Genomic DNA, 17186 nt, shown 5'->3' with positions numbered 1-17186 from the left:
TCCCTGTTACTGTTCTGTCCCTGTTACTGCTCTGTCCCTGTTACTGCTCTGTCCCTGTTACTGCTCTGTCCCTGTTACTGTTCTGTCCCTGTTACTGTTCTGTTACTGCTCTTTTACTGTTCTGTCCCTGTTACTGTTCTGTCCCTGTTACTGTTCTGTTACTGCTCTTTTACTGTTCTGTCCCTGTTACCTCTGTTACTGTTACTGTTCTGTCCCTGTTACTTCTGTTACTGTTCTGTCCCTGTTCTGTTACTGTTACTGTACAGTTCTGTTACTGTTCTGCTACTGTTACTGTTCTGTTCCTGTTACTGTTCTGTCCCTGTTACTTCTGTTACTGTTCTGTCCCTGTTCTGTTACTGTCCCTGTACAGTTCTGTTACTGTTCTGCTACTGTTACTGTTCTGTTCCTGTTACTGTTCTGTTCATGTTCTATTACTTTGCTGTCCCTTTTCTGTTACTGTTCTTTCCCTGTTACTGTTCTGTCCCTGTTACTGTTCTGTCCCTGTTACTTCTGTTACTGTTCTGTCCCTGTTACTGTTCTGTTCCTGTTGCTGCTCTTTTACTGTTCTGTCCCTGTTACTGCTCTTTTACTGTTCTGTCCCTGTTACCTCTGTTACTATTCTGTTACTGTACTGTTACTGTTCTGTCCCTGTTACTTCTGTTACTGTTCTGTCCCTGTTCTGTTACTGTCCCTGTACTGTTCTGCTACTGTTACTGTTCTGTTCCTGTTCTATTACTTTGCTGTCCCTGTTCTGTTACTGTTCTTTCCCTGTTACTGTTCTGTCCCTGTTACTGTTCTGTCCCTGTTACTGTTCTGTTACTGTTCTGTCCCTGTTACTTCTGTTACTGTTCTGCCTGTTACTGTTCTGTCCCTCTTACTGTTCTGTCCCTGTTACTGTTCTGGCCCTGTTAATGTTCTGTCCCTGTTACTGTTCAGTTACTGTTCTGTCCCTGTTACTGTTCTGCCCCGTTACTGTTCTGTTAATGTTCTGTCCCTGTTCTGTCCCTGTTCTGTCCCTGTTCTGTCCCTGTTCTGTTACTGTTCTGTTACTGTTCTGTTACTTGTTACTGTTCTGTTACTGTTCTGCCCCGTAACTGTTCTGTTAATGTTCTGTCCCTGTTCTGTCCCTGTTCTGTCCCTGTTCTGTCCCTGTTCTGTTACTGTTCTGTTACTGTTCTGTTACTGTTCTGTTACTTGTTACTGTTCTGTTACTGTTCTGCCCCGTAACTGTTCTGTTAATGTTCTGTCCCTGTTACTGTTCTGTTACTGTTCTGTCCCTGTTACTGTTCTGCTACTGTTCTGTCCCTGCTACTGTTCTGTCCCGGTCACTGTTCTGTCCCGGTCACTGTTCTGTCTCGGTCACTGTTCTGTCTTGGTCACTGTTCTGTCTTGGTCACTGTTCTGTCTCGGTTACTGTTCTGTCCCTGTTACTGTTCTGTCCCTGTTATTGTTCTGTCCCTGTTACTGTTCTGTCCCTGTTACTGTTCAGTTACTGTTATGTCCATGTTACTGTTCTGTCCCTGTTACTGTTCTGTCTGTTACTGTTCAGTTACTGTTATGTCCATGTTACTGTTCTGTCTGTTACTGTTCAGTTACTGTTATGTCCATGTTACTGTTCTGCCCCGTAACTATTTTGTTACTGTTGTGTCCATGTTACTGTTCTGCCCCGTAACTGTTTTGTTACTGTTATGTCCATGTTACTGTTCTGTCCCTGTTACTGCTCTGTCCCTGTTACTGCTCTGTCCCTGTTACTGCTCTGTCCCTGTTACTCCTCTGTCCCCGTTACTGTTTGCTCTGTCCCTGTTACTGTTCTCTCTGTCCCTGTTACTGTTCTGTCCCTGTTACTGCTCTTTTACTGTTATGTCCCTGTTACTGCTCTGTCCCTGTTACTGTTCTGTCCCTGTTACTGTTCTGTCCCTGTTACTGCTCTGTCCCTGTTACTGCTCTGTCCCTGTTACTGCTCTGTCCCTGTTACTGCTCTGTCCCTGTTACTGTTCTGTTCCTGTTACTGCTCTTTTACTGTTCTGTCCCTGTTACCTCTGTTACTATTCTGTTACTGTACCGTTACTGTTCTGTCCCTGTTACTTCTGTTACTGTTCTGTCCCTGTTCTGTTACTGTCCCTGTACAGTTCTGTTACTGTTCTGCTACTGTTACTGTTCTGTCCCTGTTACTGTTCAGTCCCTGTTACTTCTGTTACTGTTCTGTCCCTGTTCTGTTACTGTCTCTGTACAGTTCTGTTACTGTTCTGCTACTGTTACTGTTCTGTTCCTGTTAATGTCCTGTTACTGTTCTGTTCCTGTTCTATTACTTTGCTGTCCCTGTTCTGTTACTGTTCTTTCCCTGTTACTGTTCTGTCCCTGTTACTGTTCTGTCCCTGTTACTTCGTTTACTGTTCTGTCCCTGTTCTGTTACTGTCCCTGTACAGTTCTGTTACTGTTCTGCTACTGTTACTGCTCTGTTCCTGTTAATGTTCTGTTCCTGTTACTGTTCTGTTCCTGTTCTATTACTTTGCTGTCCCTGTTCTGTTACTGTTCTTTCCCTGTTACTGTTCTGTCCCGGTCACTGTTCTGTCTCGGTCACTGTTCTGTCTCGGTCACTGTTCTGTCTCGGTCACTGTTCTGTCTCGGTCACTGTTCTGTCTCGGTCACTGTTCTGTCCGTGTTACTGTTCAGTTACTGTTATGTCCATGTTACTGTTCTGCCCCGTAACTATTTTGTTACTGTTGTGTCCATGTTACTGCTCTGCCCCGTAACTGTTTTGTTACTGTTATGTCCATGTTACTGTTCTGTCCCTGTTACTGCTCTTTTACTGTTCTGTCCCTGTTACTGCTCTGTCCCTGTTACTGCTCTGTCCCTGTTACTGCTCTGTCCCTGTTACTGCTCTGTCCCTGTTACTGCTCTGTCCCTGTTACTGCTCTGTCCCTGTTACTGTTCTGTCCCTGTTACTGTTCTGTCCCTGTTACTGTTCTGTTACTATTCTGTCCCTGTTACTGCTCTTTTACTGTTCTGTCCCTGTTACTGCTCTGTCCCTGTTACTGCTCTGTCCCTGTTACTGCTCTGTTACTGCTCTTTTACTGTTCTGTCCCTGTTACCTCTGTTACTGTTACTGTTCTGTCCCTGTTACTGCTCTGTCCCTGTTACTGCTCTGTCCCTGTTACTGCTCTGTCCCTGTTACTGCTCTGTCCCTGTTACTGTTCTGTCCCTGTTACTGTTCTGTCCCTGTTACTGTTCTGTTACTATTCTGTCCCTGTTACTGCTCTTTTACTGTTCTGTCCCTGTTACTGCTCTGTCCCTGTTACTGCTCTGTCCCTGTTACTGCTCTGTTACTGCTCTTTTACAGTTCTGTCCCTGTTACTGCTCTGTCCCTGTTACTGCTCTGTACCTGTTACTGCTCTGTCCCTGTTACTGCTCTGTCCCTGTTATTGCTCTGTCCCTGTTACTGTTCTGTCCCTGTTACTGTTCTGTCCCGTACTTATTTTGTTACTGTTGTGTCCATGTTACTGTTCTGCCCCGTAACTGTTTTGTTACTGTTATGTCCATGTTACTGTTCTGTCCCTGTTACTGCTCTTTTACTCTTCTGTCCCTGCTCTGTCCCTGTTACTGCTCTGTCCCTGTTACTGCTCTGTTACTGCTCTGTCCCTGTTACTGCTCTGTCCCTGTTACGGCTCTGTCCCTGTTACTGTTCTGTCCCTGTTACTGTTCTGTCCCTGTTACTGTTCTGTCCCTGTTACTGCTCTTTTACTGTTCTGTTACTGCTCTGTCCCTGTTACTGCTCTCTCTGTCCCTGTTACTGCTCTCTCTGTCCCTGTTACTGTTCTGTCCCTGTTACTGTTCTGTTACTGTTCTGTCCCTGTTACTGTTCTGTCCCTGTTACTGTTCTGTCCCTGTTACTGCTCTTTTACTGTTCTGTCCCTGTTACTGCTCTCTCTGTCCCTGTTACTGCTCTCTCTGTCCCTGTTACTGTTCTGTCCCTGTTACTGCTCTGTCCCTGTTACTGCTCTGTCCCTGTTACTGCTCTCTCTGTCCCTGTTACTGTTCTGTCCCTGTTACTGTTCTGTTACTGTTCTGTCCCTGTTACTGTTCTGTCCCTGTTACTGTTCTGTCCCTGTTACTGCTCTTTTACTGTTCTGTCCCTGTTACTGCTCTCTCTGTCCCTGTTACTGTTCTGTCCCTGTTACTGTTCTGTCCCTGTTACTGCTCTGTCCCTGTTACTGCTCTGTCCCTGTTACTGCTCTGTCCCTGTTACTGTTCTGTCCCTGTTACTGTTCTGTTACTGCTCTTTTACTGTTCTGTCCCTGTTACTGTTCTGTCCCTGTTACTGTTCTGTTACTGCTCTTTTACTGTTCTGTCCCTGTTACCTCTGTTACTGTTACTGTTCTGTCCCTGTTACTTCTGTTACTGTTCTGTCCCTGTTCTGTTACTGTCCCTGTACAGTTCTGTTACTGTTCTGCTACTGTTACTGTTCTGTTCCTGTTACTGTTCTGTCCCTGTTCTGTTACTGTCCCTGTACAGTTCTGTTACTGTTCTGCTACTGTTCTGCTACTGTTACTGTTCTGTTCCTGTTACTGTTCTGTTCATGTTCTATTACTTTGCTGTCCCTTTTCTGTTACTGTTCTTTCCCTGTTACTGTTCTGTCCCTGTTACTGTTCTGTCCCTGTTACTTCTGTTACTGTTCTGTCCCTGTTACTGTTCTGTTCCTGTTGCTGCTCTTTTACTGTTCTGTCCCTGTTACTGCTCTTTTACTATTCTGTTACTGTACTGTTACTGTTCTGTCCCTGTTACTTCTGTTACTGTTCTGTCCCTGTTCTGTTACTGTCCCTGTACTGTTCTGCTACTGTTACTCTTCTGTTCCTGTTCTATTACTTTGCTGTCCCTGTTCTGTTACTGTTCTTTCCCTGTTACTGTTCTGTCCCTGTTACTGTTCTGTCCCTGTTACTGTTCTGTTACTGTTCTGTCCCTGTTACTTCTGTTACTGTTCTGCCTGTTACTGTTCTGTCCCTCTTACTGTTCTGTCCCTGTTACTGTTCTGGCCCTGTTAATGTTCTGTCCCTGTTACTGTTCAGTTACTGTTCTGTCCCTGTTACTGTTCTGCCCCGTAACTGTTCTGTTAATGTTCTGTCCCTGTTCTGTCCCTGTTCTGTCCCTGTTCTGTTACTGTTCTGTTACTGTTCTGTTACTTGTTACTGTTCTGTTACTGTTCTGCCCCGTAACTGTTCTGTTAATGTTCTGTCCCTGTTCTGTCCCTGTTCTGTCCCTGTTCTGTCCCTGTTCTGTTACTGTTCTGTTACTGTTCTGTTACTGTTCTGTTACTGTTCTGTTACTTGTTACTGTTCTGTTACTGTTCTGCCCCGTAACTGTTCTGTTAATGTTCTGTCCCTGTTACTGTTCTGTTACTGTTCTGTCCCTGTTACTGTTCTGCTACTGTTCTGTCCCTGCTACTGTTCTGTCCCGGTCACTGTTCTGTCCCGGTCACTGTTCTGTCTCGGTCACTGTTCTGTCTTGGTCACTGTTCTGTCTTGGTCACTGTTCTGTCTCGGTTACTGTTCTGTCCCTGTTACTGTTCTGTCCCTGTTATTGTTCTGTCCCTGTTACTGTTCTGTCCCTGTTACTGTTCAGTTACTGTTATGTCCATGTTACTGTTCTGTCCCTGTTACTGTTCTGTCTGTTACTGTTCAGTTACTGTTATGTCCATGTTACTGTTCTGTCTGTTACTGTTCAGTTACTGTTATGTCCATGTTACTGTTCTGCCCCGTAACTATTTTGTTACTGTTGTGTCCATGTTACTGTTCTGCCCCGTAACTGTTTTGTTACTGTTATGTCCATGTTACTGTTCTGTCCCTGTTACTGCTCTGCCCCTGTTACTGCTCTGTCCCTGTTACTGCTCTGTCCCTGTTACTCCTCTGTCCCCGTTACTGTTTGCTCTGTCCCTGTTACTGTTCTCTCTGTCCCTGTTACTGTTCTGTCCCTGTTACTGCTCTTTTACTGTTATGTCCCTGTTACTGCTCTGTCCCTGTTACTGTTCTGTCCCTGTTACTGTTCTGTCCCTGTTACTGCTCTGTCCCTGTTACTGCTCTGTCCCTGTTACTGCTCTGTCCCTGTTACTGCTCTGTCCCTGTTACTGTTCTGTTCCTGTTACTGCTCTTTTACTGTTCTGTCCCTGTTACCTCTGTTACTATTCTGTTACTGTACCGTTACTGTTCTGTCCCTGTTACTTCTGTTACTGTTCTGTCCCTGTTCTGTTACTGTCCCTGTACAGTTCTGTTACTGTTCTGCTACTGTTACTGTTCTGTCCCTGTTACTGTTCAGTCCCTGTTACTTCTGTTACTGTTCTGTCCCTGTTCTGTTACTGTCTCTGTACAGTTCTGTTACTGTTCTGCTACTGTTACTGTTCTGTTCCTGTTAATGTCCTGTTACTGTTCTGTTCCTGTTCTATTACTTTGCTGTCCCTGTTCTGTTACTGTTCTTTCCCTGTTACTGTTCTGTCCCTGTTACTGTTCTGTCCCTGTTACTTCGTTTACTGTTCTGTCCCTGTTCTGTTACTGTCCCTGTACAGTTCTGTTACTGTTCTGCTACTGTTACTGCTCTGTTCCTGTTAATGTTCTGTTCCTGTTACTGTTCTGTTCCTGTTCTATTACTTTGCTGTCCCTGTTCTGTTACTGTTCTTTCCCTGTTACTGTTCTGTCCCGGTCACTGTTCTGTCTCGGTCACTGTTCTGTCTCGGTCACTGTTCTGTCTCGGTCACTGTTCTGTCTCGGTCACTGTTCTGTCTCGGTCACTGTTCTGTCCGTGTTACTGTTCAGTTACTGTTATGTCCATGTTACTGTTCTGCCCCGTAACTATTTTGTTACTGTTGTGTCCATGTTACTGCTCTGCCCCGTAACTGTTTTGTTACTGTTATGTCCATGTTACTGTTCTGTCCCTGTTACTGCTCTTTTACTGCTCTGTCCCTGTTACTGCTCTGTCCCTGTTACTGCTCTGTCCCTGTTACTGCTCTGTCCCTGTTACTGCTCTGTCCCTGTTACTGCTCTGTCCCTGTTACTGCTCTGTCCCTGTTACTGCTCTGTCCCTGTTACTGTTCTGTCCCTGTTACTGTTCTGTCCCTGTTACTGTTCTGTTACTATTCTGTCCCTGTTACTGCTCTTTTACTGCTCTGTCCCTGTTACTGCTCTGTCCCTGTTACTGCTCTGTCCCTGTTACTGCTCTGTCCCTGTTACTGCTCTGTCCCTGTTACTGCTCTGTCCCTGTTACTGCTCTGTCCCTGTTACTGCTCTGTCCCTGTTACTGTTCTGTCCCTGTTACTGTTCTGTCCCTGTTACTGCTCTTTTACAGTTCTGTCCCTGTTACTGCTCTGTCCCTGTTACTGCTCTGTACCTGTTACTGCTCTGTCCCTGTTACTGCTCTGTCCCTGTTATTGCTCTGTCCCTGTTACTGTTCTGTCCCTGTTACTGTTCTGTCCCGTACTTATTTTGTTACTGTTGTGTCCATGTTACTGTTCTACCCCGTAACTGTTTTGTTACTGTTATGTCCATGTTACTGTTCTGTCCCTGTTACTGCTCTTTTACTCTTCTGTCCCTGCTCTGTCCCTGTTACTGCTCTGTCCCTGTTACTGCTCTGTTACTGCTCTGTCCCTGTTACTGCTCTGTCCCTGTTACTGCTCTGTCCCTGTTACTGTTCTGTCCCTGTTACTGTTCTGTCCCTGTTACTGCTCTTTTACTGTTCTGTTACTGCTCTGTCCCTGTTACTGCTCTCTCTGTCCCTGTTACTGCTCTCTCTGTCCCTGTTACTGTTCTGTCCCTGTTACTGTTCTGTTACTGTTCTGTCCCTGTTACTGTTCTGTCCCTGTTACTGTTCTGTCCCTGTTACTGCTCTTTTACTGTTCTGTCCCTGTTACTGCTCTCTCTGTCCCTGTTACTGCTCTCTCTGTCCCTGTTACTGTTCTGTCCCTGTTACTGCTCTGTCCCTGTTACTGCTCTGTCCCTGTTACTGCTCTCTCTGTCCCTGTTACTGTTCTGTCCCTGTTACTGTTCTGTTACTGTTCTGTTACTGTTCTGTCCCTGTTACTGTTCTGTCCCTGTTACTGTTCTGTCCCTGTTACTGCTCTTTTACTGTTCTGTCCCTGTTACTGCTCTCTCTGTCCCTGTTACTGCTCTCTCTGTCCCTGTTACTGTTCTGTCCCTGTTACTGTTCTGTCCCTGTTACTGCTCTGTCCCTGTTACTGCTCTGTCCCTGTTACTGCTCTGTCCCTGTTACTGTTCTGTCCCTGTTACTGTTCTGTTACTGCTCTTTTACTGTTCTGTCCCTGTTACTGTTCTGTCCCTGTTACTGTTCTGTTACTGCTCTTTTACTGTTCTGTCCCTGTTACCTCTGTTACTGTTACTGTTCTGTCCCTGTTACTTCTGTTACTGTTCTGTCCCTGTTCTGTTACTGTCCCTGTACAGTTCTGTTACTGTTCTGCTACTGTTACTGTTCTGTTCCTGTTACTGTTCTGTCCCTGTTACTTCTGTTACTGTTCTGTCCCTGTTCTGTTACTGTCCCTGTACAGTTCTGTTACTGTTCTGCTACTGTTACTGTTCTGTTCCTGTTACTGTTCTGTTCATGTTCTATTACTTTGCTGTCCCTTTTCTGTTACTGTTCTTTCCCTGTTACTGTTCTGTCCCTGTTACTGTTCTGTCCCTGTTACTTCTGTTACTGTTCTGTCCCTGTTACTGTTCTGTTCCTGTTGCTGCTCTTTTACTGTTCTGTCCCTGTTACTGCTCTTTTACTGTTCTGTCCCTGTTACCTCTGTTACTATTCTGTTACTGTACTGTTACTGTTCTGTCCCTGTTACTTCTGTTACTGTTCTGTCCCTGTTCTGTTACTGTCCCTGTACTGTTCTGCTACTGTTACTGTTCTGTTCCTGTTCTATTACTTTGCTGTCCCTGTTCTGTTACTGTTCTTTCCCTGTTACTGTTCTGTCCCTGTTACTGTTCTGTCCCTGTTACTGTTCTGTTACTGTTCTGTCCCTGTTACTTCTGTTACTGTTCTGCCTGTTACTGTTCTGTCCCTCTTACTGTTCTGTCCCTGTTACTGTTCTGGCCCTGTTAATGTTCTGTCCCTGTTACTGTTCAGTTACTGTTCTGTCCCTGTTACTGTTCTGCCCCGTAACTGTTCTGTTAATGTTACTGCTCTTTTACTGTTCTGTTACTGCTCTGTCCCTGTTACTGCTCTCTCTGTCCCTGTTACTGCTCTCTCTGTCCCTGTTACTGTTCTGTCCCTGTTACTGTTCTGTTACTGTTCTGTCCCTGTTACTGTTCTGTCCCTGTTACTGTTCTGTCCCTGTTACTGCTCTTTTACTGTTCTGTCCCTGTTACTGCTCTCTCTGTCCCTGTTACTGCTCTCTCTGTCCCTGTTACTGCTCTGTCCCTGTTACTGCTCTGTCCCTGTTACTGCTCTGTCCCTGTTACTGCTCTCTCTGTCCCTGTTACTGTTCTGTCCCTGTTACTGTTCTGTTACTGTTCTGTCCCTGTTACTGTTCTGTCCCTGTTACTGTTCTGTCCCTGTTACTGCTCTTTTACTGTTCTGTCCCTGTTACTGCTCTCTCTGTCCCTGTTACTGCTCTCTCTGTCCCTGTTACTGTTCTGTCCCTGTTACTGTTCTGTCCCTGTTACTGCTCTGTCCCTGTTACTGCTCTGTCCCTGTTACTGCTCTGTCCCTGTTACTGTTCTGTCCCTGTTACTGTTCTGTTACTGCTCTTTTACTGTTCTGTCCCTGTTACTGTTCTGTCCCTGTTACTGTTCTGTTACTGCTCTTTTACTGTTCTGTCCCTGTTACCTCTGTTACTGTTACTGTTCTGTCCCTGTTACTTCTGTTACTGTTCTGTCCCTGTTCTGTTACTGTCCCTGTACAGTTCTGTTACTGTTCTGCTACTGTTACTGTTCTGTTCCTGTTACTGTTCTGTCCCTGTTACTTCTGTTACTGTTCTGTCCCTGTTCTGTTACTGTCCCTGTACAGTTCTGTTACTGTTCTGCTACTGTTACTGTTCTGTTCCTGTTACTGTTCTGTTCATGTTCTATTACTTTGCTGTCCCTTTTCTGTTACTGTTCTTTCCCTGTTACTGTTCTGTCCCTGTTACTGTTCTGTCCCTGTTACTTCTGTTACTGTTCTGTCCCTGTTACTGTTCTGTTCCTGTTGCTGCTCTTTTACTGTTCTGTCCCTGTTACTGCTCTTTTACTGTTCTGTCCCTGTTACCTCTGTTACTATTCTGTTACTGTACTGTTACTGTTCTGTCCCTGTTACTTCTGTTACTGTTCTGTCCCTGTTCTGTTACTGTCCCTGTACTGTTCTGCTACTGTTACTGTTCTGTTCCTGTTCTATTACTTTGCTGTCCCTGTTCTGTTACTGTTCTTTCCCTGTTACTGTTCTGTCCCTGTTACTGTTCTGTCCCTGTTACTGTTCTGTTACTGTTCTGTCCCTGTTACTTCTGTTACTGTTCTGCCTGTTACTGTTCTGTCCCTCTTACTGTTCTGTCCCTGTTACTGTTCTGGCCCTGTTAATGTTCTGTCCCTGTTACTGCTCTTTTACTGTTCTGTCCCTGTTACTGTTCTGTCCCTGTTACTGTTCTGTTACTGCTCTTTTACTGTTCTGTCCCTGTTACCTCTGTTACTGTTACTGTTCTGTCCCTGTTACTTCTGTTACTGTTCTGTCCCTGTTCTGTTACTGTCCCTGTACAGTTCTGTTACTGTTCTGCTACTGTTACTGTTCTGTTCCTGTTACTGTTCTGTCCCTGTTACTTCTGTTACTGTTCTGTCCCTGTTCTGTTACTGTCCCTGTACAGTTCTGTTACTGTTCTGCTACTGTTACTGTTCTGTTCCTGTTACTGTTCTGTTCATGTTCTATTACTTTGCTGTCCCTTTTCTGTTACTGTTCTTTCCCTGTTACTGTTCTGTCCCTGTTACTGTTCTGTCCCTGTTACTTCTGTTACTGTTCTGTCCCTGTTACTGTTCTGTTCCTGTTGCTGCTCTTTTACTGTTCTGTCCCTGTTACTGCTCTTTTACTGTTCTGTCCCTGTTACCTCTGTTACTATTCTGTTACTGTACTGTTACTGTTCTGTCCCTGTTACTTCTGTTACTGTTCTGTCCCTGTTCTGTTACTGTCCCTGTACTGTTCTGCTACTGTTACTGTTCTGTTCCTGTTCTATTACTTTGCTGTCCCTGTTCTGTTACTGTTCTTTCCCTGTTACTGTTCTGTCCCTGTTACTGTTCTGTCCCTGTTACTGTTCTGTTACTGTTCTGTCCCTGTTACTTCTGTTACTGTTCTGCCTGTTACTGTTCTGTCCCTCTTACTGTTCTGTCCCTGTTACTGTTCTGGCCCTGTTAATGTTCTGTCCCTGTTACTGTTCAGTTACTGTTCTGTCCCTGTTACTGTTCTGCCCCGTAACTGTTCTGTTAATGTTCTGTCCCTGTTCTGTCCCTGTTCTGTCCCTGTTCTGTCCCTGTTCTGTTACTGTTCTGTTACTGTTCTGTTACTTGTTACTGTTCTGTTACTGTTCTGCCCCGTAACTGTTCTGTTAATGTTCTGTCCCTGTTCTGTCCCTGTTCTGTCCCTGTTCTGTCCCTGTTCTGTTACTGTTCTGTTACTGTTCTGTTACTGTTCTGTTACTTGTTACTGTTCTGTTACTGTTCTGCCCCGTAACTGTTCTGTTAATGTTCTGTCCCTGTTACTGTTCTGTTACTGTTCTGTCCCTGTTACTGTTCTGCTACTGTTCTGTCCCTGCTACTGTTCTGTCCCGGTCACTGTTCTGTCCCGGTCACTGTTCTGTCTCGGTCACTGTTCTGTCTTGGTCACTGTTCTGTCTTGGTCACTGTTCTGTCTCGGTTACTGTTCTGTCCCTGTTACTGTTCTGTCCCTGTTATTGTTCTGTCCCTGTTACTGTTCTGTCCCTGTTACTGTTCAGTTACTGTTATGTCCATGTTACTGTTCTGTCCCTGTTACTGTTCTGTCTGTTACTGTTCAGTTACTGTTATGTCCATGTTACTGTTCTGTCTGTTACTGTTCAGTTACTGTTATGTCCATGTTACTGTTCTGCCCCGTAACTATTTTGTTACTGTTGTGTCCATGTTACTGTTCTGCCCCGTAACTGTTTTGTTACTGTTCTGTCTCTGTTACTGTTCTGTCCCTGTTACTGTTCTGTCCCTGTTACTGCTCTTTTACTGTTCTGTCCCTGTTACTGCTCTGTCCCTGTTACTGCTCTGTACCTGTTACTGCTCTGTCCCTGTTACTGCTCTGTCCCTTTTATTGCTCTGTCCCTGTTACTGTTCTGTCCCTGTTACTGTTCTGTCCCGTACTTATTTTGTTACTGTTGTGTCCATGTTACTGTTCTGCCCCGTAACTGTTTTGTTACTGTTATGTCCATGTTACTGTTCTGTCCCTGTTACTGCTCTTTTACTCTTCTGTCCCTGCTCTGTCCCTGTTACTGCTCTGTCCCTGTTACTGCTCTGTTACTGCTCTGTCCCTGTTACTGCTCTGTCCCTGTTACTGTTCTGTCCCTGTTACTGTTCTGTCCCTGTTACTGTTCTGTCCCTGTTACTGCTCTTTTACTGTTCTGTTACTGCTCTGTCCCTGTTACTGCTCTCTCTGTCCCTGTTACTGCTCTCTCTGTCCCTGTTACTGTTCTGTCCCTGTTACTGTTCTGTTACTGTTCTGTCCCTGTTACTGTTCTGTCCCTGTTACTGTTCTGTCCCTGTTACTGCTCTTTTACTGTTCTGTCCCTGTTACTGCTCTCTCTGTCCCTGTTACTGCTCTCTCTGTCCCTGTTACTGTTCTGTCCCTGTTACTGCTCTGTCCCTGTTACTGCTCTGTCCCTGTTACTGCTCTGTCCCTGTTATTGTTCTGTCCCTGTTACTGCTCTTTTACTGTTCTGTCCCTGTTACTGCTCTCTCTGTCCCTGTTACTGCTCTCTCTGTCCCTGTTACTGTTCTGTCCCTGTTACTGTTCTGTCCCTGTTACTGCTCTGTCCCTGTTACTGCTCTGTCCCTGTTACTGCTCTGTCCCTGTTACTGTTCTGTCCCTGTTACTGTTCTGTTACTGCTCTTTTACTGTTCTGTCCCTGTTACTGTTCTGTCCCTGTTACTGTTCTGTTACTGCTCTTTTACTGTTCTGTCCCTGTTACCTCTGTTACTGTTACTGTTCTGTCCCTGTTACTTCTGTTACTGTTCTGTCCCTGTTCTGTTACTGTCCCTGTACAGTTCTGTTACTGTTCTGCTACTGTTACTGTTCTGTTCCTGTTACTGTTCTGTCCCTGTTACTTCTGTTACTGTTCTGTCCCTGTTCTGTTACTGTCCCTGTACAGTTCTGTTACTGTTCTGCTACTGTTACTGTTCTGTTCCTGTTACTGTTCTGTTCATGTTCTATTACTTTGCTGTCCCTTTTCTGTTACTGTTCTTTCCCTGTTACTGTTCTGTCCCTGTTACTGTTCTGTCCCTGTTACTTCTGTTACTGTTCTGTCCCTGTTACTGTTCTGTTCCTGTTGCTGCTCCTTTTACTGTTCTGTCCCTGTTACTGCTCTTTTACTGTTCTGTCCCTGTTACCTCTGTTACTATTCTGTTACTGTACTGTTACTGTTCTGTCCCTGTTACTTCTGTTACTGTTCTGTCCCTGTTCTGTTACTGTCCCTGTACTGTTCGGCTACTGTTACTGTTCTGTTCCTGTTCTATTACTTTGCTGTCCCTGTTCTGTTACTGTTCTTTCCCTGTTACTGTTCTGTCCCTGTTACTGTTCTGTCCCTGTTACTGTTCTGTTACTGTTCTGTCCCTGTTACTTCTGTTACTGTTCTGCCTGTTACTGTTCTGTCCCTCTTACTGTTCTGTCCCTGTTACTGTTCTGGCCCTGTTAATGTTCTGTCCCTGTTACTGTTCAGTTACTGTTCTGTCCCTGTTACTGTTCTGCCCCGTAACTGTTCTGTTAATGTTACTGCTCTTTTACTGTTCTGTTACTGCTCTGTCCCTGTTACTGCTCTCTCTGTCCCTGTTACTGCTCTCTCTGTCCCTGTTACTGTTCTGTCCCTGTTACTGTTCTGTTACTGTTCTGTCCCTGTTACTGTTCTGTCCCTGTTACTGCTCTTTTACTGTTCTGTCCCTGTTACTGCTCTCTCTGTCCCTGTTACTGCTCTCTCTGTCCCTGTTACTGTTCTGTCCCTGTTACTGCTCTGTCCCTGTTACTGCTCTGTCCCTGTTACTGCTCTCTCTGTCCCTGTTACTGTTCTGTCCCTGTTACTGTTCTGTTACTGTTCTGTCCCTGTTACTGTTCTGTCCCTGTTACTGTTCTGTCCCTGTTACTGCTCTTTTACTGTTCTGTCCATGTTACTGCTCTCTCTGTCCCTGTTACTGCTCTCTCTGTCCCTGTTACTGTTCTGTCCCTGTTACTGTTCTGTCCCTGTTACTGCTCTGTCCCTGTTACTGCTCTGTCCCTGTTACTGTTCTGTCCCTGTTACTGTTCTGTTACTGCTCTTTTACTGTTCTGTCCCTGTTACTGTTCTGTCCCTGTTACTGTTCTGTTACTGCTCTTTTACTGTTCTGTCCCTGTTACCTCTGTTACTGTTACTGTTCTGTCCCTGTTACTGCTGTTACTGTTCTGTCCCTGTTCTGTTACTGTCCCTGTACAGTTCTGTTACTGTTCTGCTACTGTTACTGTTCTGTTCCTGTTACTGTTCTGTCCCTGTTACTTATGTTACTGTTCTGTCCCTGTTCTGTTACTGTCCCTGTACAGTTCTGTTACTGTTCTGCTACAGTTACTGTTCTGTTCCTGTTACTGTTCTGTTCATGTTCTATTACTTTGCTGTCCCTTTTCTGTTACTGTTCTTTCCCTGTTACTGTTCTGTCCCTGTTACTGTTCTGTCCCTGTTACTTCTGTTAATGTTCTGTCCCTGTTACTGTTCTGTTCCTGTTGCTGCTCTTTTACTGTTCTGTCCCTGTTACTGCTCTTTTACTGTTCTGTCCCTGTTACCTCTGTTACTATTCTGTTACTGTACTGTTACTGTTCTGTCCCTGTTACTTCTGTTACTGTTCTGTCCCTGTTCTGTTACTGTCCCTGTACTGTTCTGCTACTGTTACTGTTCTGTTCCTGTTCTATTACTTTGCTGTCCCTGTTCTGTTACTGTTCTTTCCCTGTTACTGTTCTGTCCCTGTTACTGTTCTGTTACTGTTCTGTCCCTGTTACTTCTGTTACTGTTCTGCCTGTTACTGTTCTGTCCCTCTTACTGTTCTGTCCCTGTTACTGTTCTGGCCCTGTTAATGTTCTGTCCCTGTTACTGTTCAGTTACTGTTCTGTCCCTGTTACTGTTCTGCCCCGTAACTGTTCTGTTAATGTTCTGTCCCTGTTCTGTCCCTGTTCTGTCCCTGTTCTGTCCCTGTTCTGTTACTGTTCTGTTACTGTTCTGTTACTTGTTACTGTTCTGTTACTGTTCTGCCCCGTAACTGTTCTGTTAATGTTCTGTCCCTGTTCTGTCCCTGTTCTGTCCCTGTTCTGTCCCTGTTCTGTTACTGTTCTGTTACTGTTCTGTTACTGTTCTGTTACTTGTTACTGTTCTGTTACTGTTCTGCCCCGTAACTGTTCTGTTAATGTTCTGTCCCTGTTACTGTTCTGTTACTGTTCTGTCCCTGTTACTGTTCTGCTACTGTTCTGTCCCTGCTACTGTTCTGTCCCGGTCACTGTTCTGTCCCGGTCACTGTTCTGTCTCGGTCACTGTTCTGTCTTGGTCACTGTTCTGTCTTGGTCACTGTTCTGTCTCGGTTACTGTTCTGTCCCTGTTACTGTTCTGTCCCTGTTATTGTTCTGTCCCTGTTACTGTTCTGTCCCTGTTACTGTTCAGTTACTGTTATGTCAATGTTACTGTTCTGTCCCTGTTACTGTTCTGTCTGTTACTGTTCAGTTACTGTTATGTCCATGTTACTGTTCTGTCTGTTACTGTTCAGTTACTGTTATGTCCATGTTACTGTTCTGCCCCGTAACTATTTTGTTACTGTTGTGTCCATGTTACTGTTCTGCCCCGTAACTGTTTTGTTACTGTTATGTCCATGTTACTGTTCTGTCCCTGTTACTGCTCTGTCCCTGTTACTGCTCTGTCCCTGTTACTGCTCTGTCCCTGTTACTCCTCTGTCCCCGTTACTGTTTGCTCTGTCCCTGTTACTGTTCTCTCTGTCCCTGTTACTGCTCTTTTACTGTTATGTCCCTGTTACTGCTCTGTCCCTGTTACTGTTCTGTCCCTGTTACTGTTCTGTCCCTGTTACTGCTCTGTCCCTGTTACTGCTCTGTCCCTGTTACTGCTCTGTCCCTGTTACTGTTCTGTTCCTGTTACTGCTCTTTTACTGTTCTGTCCCTGTTACCTCTGTTACTATTCTGTTACTGTACCGTTACTGTTCTGTCCCTGTTACTTCTGTTACTGTTCTGTCCCTGTTCTGTTACTGTCCCTGTACAGTTCTGTTACTGTTCTGCTACTGTTACTGTTCTGTCCCTGTTACTGTTCAGTCCCTGTTACTTCTGTTACTGTTCTGTCCCTGTTCTGTTACTGTCTCTGTACAGTTCTGTTACTGTTCTGCTACTGTTACTGTTCTGTTCCTGTTAATGTCCTGTTACTGTTCTGTTCCTGTTCTATTACTTTGCTGTCCCTGTTCTGTTACTGTTCTTTCCCTGTTACTGTTCTGTCCCTGTTACTGTTCTGTCCCTGTTACTTCGTTTACTGTTCTGTCCCTGTTCTGTTACTGTCCCTGTACAGTTCTGTTACTGTTCTGCTACTGTTACTGCTCTGTTCCTGTTAATGTTCTGTTCCTGTTACTGTTCTGTTCCTGTTCTATTACTTTGCTGTCCCTGTTCTGTTACTGTTCTTTCCCTGTTACTGTTCTGTCCCGGTCACTGTTCTGTCTCGGTCACTGTTCTGTCTCGGTCACTGTTCTGTCTCGGTCACTGTTCTGTCTCGGTCACTGTTCTGTCTCGGTCACTGTTCTGTCCGTGTTACTGTTCAGTTACTGTTATGTCCATGTTACTGTTCTGCCCCGTAACTATTTTGTTACTGTTGTGTCCATGTTACTGCTCTGCCCCGTAACTGTTTTGTTACTGTTATGTCCATGTTACTGTTCTGTCCCTGTTACTGCTCTTTTACTGTTCTGTCCCTGTTACTGCTCTGTCCCTGTTACTGCTCTGTCCCTGTTACTGCT

General features: G+C 45.0%; 1 protein-coding gene across 4 annotated transcripts in view; it reads left to right on the top strand.

Annotated features, from left to right (window-relative positions):
- Positions 1-17186, top strand: part of LOC110502951 (protein tweety homolog 2-like) — a 151203-nt gene that overhangs the window by 83672 nt on the left and 50345 nt on the right. The gene's annotated exons all lie outside the window — the stretch shown is intronic.

The sequence above is a fragment of the Oncorhynchus mykiss genome, chromosome 23, assembly GCF_013265735.2.
Source record: "Oncorhynchus mykiss isolate Arlee chromosome 23, USDA_OmykA_1.1, whole genome shotgun sequence".
NCBI classification, from domain to species: domain Eukaryota; kingdom Metazoa; phylum Chordata; class Actinopteri; order Salmoniformes; family Salmonidae; genus Oncorhynchus; species Oncorhynchus mykiss.
This window is presented reverse-complemented; position numbering and strand designations above follow the sequence as displayed.